This window comes from Limulus polyphemus, unplaced genomic scaffold (assembly GCF_000517525.1).
Source record: "Limulus polyphemus unplaced genomic scaffold, Limulus_polyphemus-2.1.2 Scaffold5126, whole genome shotgun sequence".
Classification (NCBI taxonomy): Eukaryota; Metazoa; Arthropoda; class Merostomata; order Xiphosura; family Limulidae; genus Limulus; species Limulus polyphemus.
Genome location: NW_013670736.1, coordinates 23,277 through 26,579, shown reverse-complemented (window position 1 = coordinate 26,579; position 3,303 = coordinate 23,277).

Genomic DNA, 3,303 nt, shown 5'->3' with positions numbered 1-3,303 from the left:
CGAGTTTGTGGCAAAGGACCAGCAATGTCAATTGCTACTCTTTCCATTGGTGCACCAACATGATATCACTTCATTGGAGCACGTCCCTTATGCTTGGGTCCCCTTTTAGCACAACATGTACTGCATGTCCTACACCATTCTTCCAGATCTTGCTCCATACATATACAGTAAAATCTCTGTCGTAGGGGACTCAATGTATTCTTAACTCTGAGATGTCCTCCTGTTAAACTATCATGGAATTGACACAGCACAACTTCCCGTAACTTTCTCCGTAAAACCGTTTCCCAAGTAGTCACTTTCCCATCTCCAGAGAAGAATACCATCTTCAAGCTTCAACTGGTCCCATTGTGACCAATAATTCTTTGTCACAGGGCTTAAGCTAGACACATTCTCCCAAGCAGGGTGCAAAACACTTGCTTTTAGAAAATCAATTATTGGCTTCAAATGTTGATCTTTCTCCTGCTATGCTTTAATATCTATACCTGGTTCCACTTCACCATTATCAACTCCTTCAGTCACTTTGACTTCAGTTTGATGACGTCTGGTTACCTCAACCTATCTTTAAACACTTACCGGGCTTTAGCCTCTGTTGTTCCCAAACGTCATTTTATCAAAATTAATTACAAACTTCCTCGGTAGTAAGTAGTCCAACTCTAATATGCATTGGTCTTCAATGTCAGCCAAGTATACTTTCTGTCTGTCCTTTATGCCCATGAGCTTAATAGTTACCCACACTGGTCCCCACAATCTTGTAGAATATCAATGTCACACCATAAAGCTTCTGTATGGCTTCTGGTACTCCTTCGTGATCTAACACCTTGATGCTCACAAGGGTTTGCTGAGACGCAGAATCTATGACAAAGTTGCACCTTTGGCCATTCAGCTTTCCTGTCACATAGACATTGTGTGTGCTTGGCATTTTACACCTAGCTGTTGGGACTTTCATGATGGGGGTTGGTGGGCGTCACTACTACTGGTCTCCTTGAGGCCGACTTGTTGGTAATATTCTTCCTACACTGGCTCCTCAAATGTCCGTGCTTTCCACAGTTCCAACAACCTTTCTGGATACCAGCCTTTCCTGCTGTGGCATCTCCCCTGTGTTGAAGTTTCCTGTAGTTGCTGCTGACTTTCCTGCAACTGCTGGATACTTTCTTCCTGTTTCCTTTCTCGTTCTTCTTGTTTCTTTTGCTGTTCTTTGCTGCCATCAAATCTGTTAAGCTGTAGTTTGATTTGCCGCCTCTCGTTTCCTTTTTTTTATCCCACTTCTGACACCAATTTGTTACGTCTCCGTTTGTTAATTGATTTTCCGTAAATTCGTTCCAACGAAACTTTAGCGACACAAGTCCTTTCTTAAATAAAACTGGTTTATTCTTTCCGAATACAACTTTATGATACACTTAATTTCAACAGTAGCTCTATAACAAACGCTAGAACGTCTCACGTGCTCGTGCTCGACAACAGTCAATTACACACTCTCCGACTGCAGTTCCATTACTCATTACCTACACATTGTCCCGTCACGTTGTAACCATCTTATATATACCAGACTCGACTTCAACAATACTCCGTTCAATTACACACTCTCTGACTGCAGTTCAATTACTCATTCACTGTTGTCCCGTCACGTTGTGAACGTCTTATATATACAAGACTAACACATGTTTAGTAAATGCTAGGGCATTCACGAAGGAACAGGATATTTCTAAAAAGAGGTGGCGTGATACTAGTCACGTGACCTCGCTGACGCAACAATACTAACAAAGAAGGCATCTCCAACACACTGGATCATTCAAGAAACTCATCACGGACGCCAGCAGAGTCACGTGACTTCCGCTGTCGTAACAGTATCATCTTTATGGAATGACAAAGGTACAAAGGAAGCTAAAACAAAATTAACTTAACTTTCTGGACCAGGTGTCATATGAAAATTACACAGATTCAGAGTAAATGATTTTTTTTATATAAATTCTACGTTAAAATGAGAAGGTAGAAAATGCATATAATGTAATTTGACACTTTATATGATCATCATAATCATCACCAGTCCTTTCTAGGCCTTGAGTGATCCATATGGTAGCGACAAAGACTTTCTACTTCTGCCCAAGTCTGTTGTTCTCATATCCTTCTCTATTGTTCTATGCCAAGTATGTTTTGCTCTTCCTTCCAATTGGCCTCGGCCCATTGCCGGTCTTGTTACTATATTCTTCTTCATTCTTAGAACATGGCAATAGTATTTCCACCTATAGAACTTGAGCTTTCTCAAGATTGATTGTTATCCACATCTTTCTCTTAATGTCTCTTCACTTACATGATCAAACTATCTCTTCTACCTTACCTTTGTCAGACAATTACCCTCAAAACGTCTCAATTTCTTCTAATCCTTTCCATGTTTCACAGCTAAAAGGAACCAAGCTATTGAACAACTTAAGCTTCTTCTTGATAGATAAACCTGCATTATTACATTCAATCTTCTAAAAACAGCCCATGCTTTTCCCAATAGTCTTTACTTTCTTGCATACATCTCTATTAACACTAACTGCACCACCAAAATATGTAAAGGCTTCCACGTCCTCAATTACTTCTCTCTCTGTACCTGATCCAAGTAATGTCTTTAGCCTCATCATCTTTATTTTGTTAGTGTTAATAGCTAAACCAAACTTTACATACCAATGCTTCAGTCATTCTAGCTATTGTTTGTATGTCATGCCTTTTTAAAATCACATTACTCAATGATGTTTCTTAGAACAAAGATCTGTTGAATACATCCTCTACCAGCTCTGAAACTTACATGTTGCTCTCATAAGAAAGCTTCTGACATCTTTTATTCTTCCAGTCAAAATCATACTCACTCAAAACTTTCCTGGGACAGCTAGTAATGTAACTTCCCTCCAGTTTCCTAGGAGAGCTAGTAATGTAACTCCCCTCCAGTTTCCTGGGACAGCTAGCAATGTAACTCCCCTCCAGTTACATAAGTTTTCTAGGACATCTAGTAATGTAACTCCCCTTCAGTTACTAGTTTCCTAGGACAGCTAGTAATGTAACTCCCTTCCAGTTACTAGATTTTCCTAGGACAGCTAGTAATGTAACTCCCCTCCAGTTACTACTGTCCTGGGATAGCTAGTAATGTAACTCCCCTCCAGTTACTAGTTTCCTGGGATAGCTAGTAATGTAATTCCCCTTCAGTTACTAGTTTCCTAGGACAGCTAGTAATGTAATCCCTCTGTTACTAGTTCTGGATAGCTAGATGTATCCCTTACTGTACAGTTCCTGGGATAGATGGTAATAGGTAAGTCCCTACCTAGT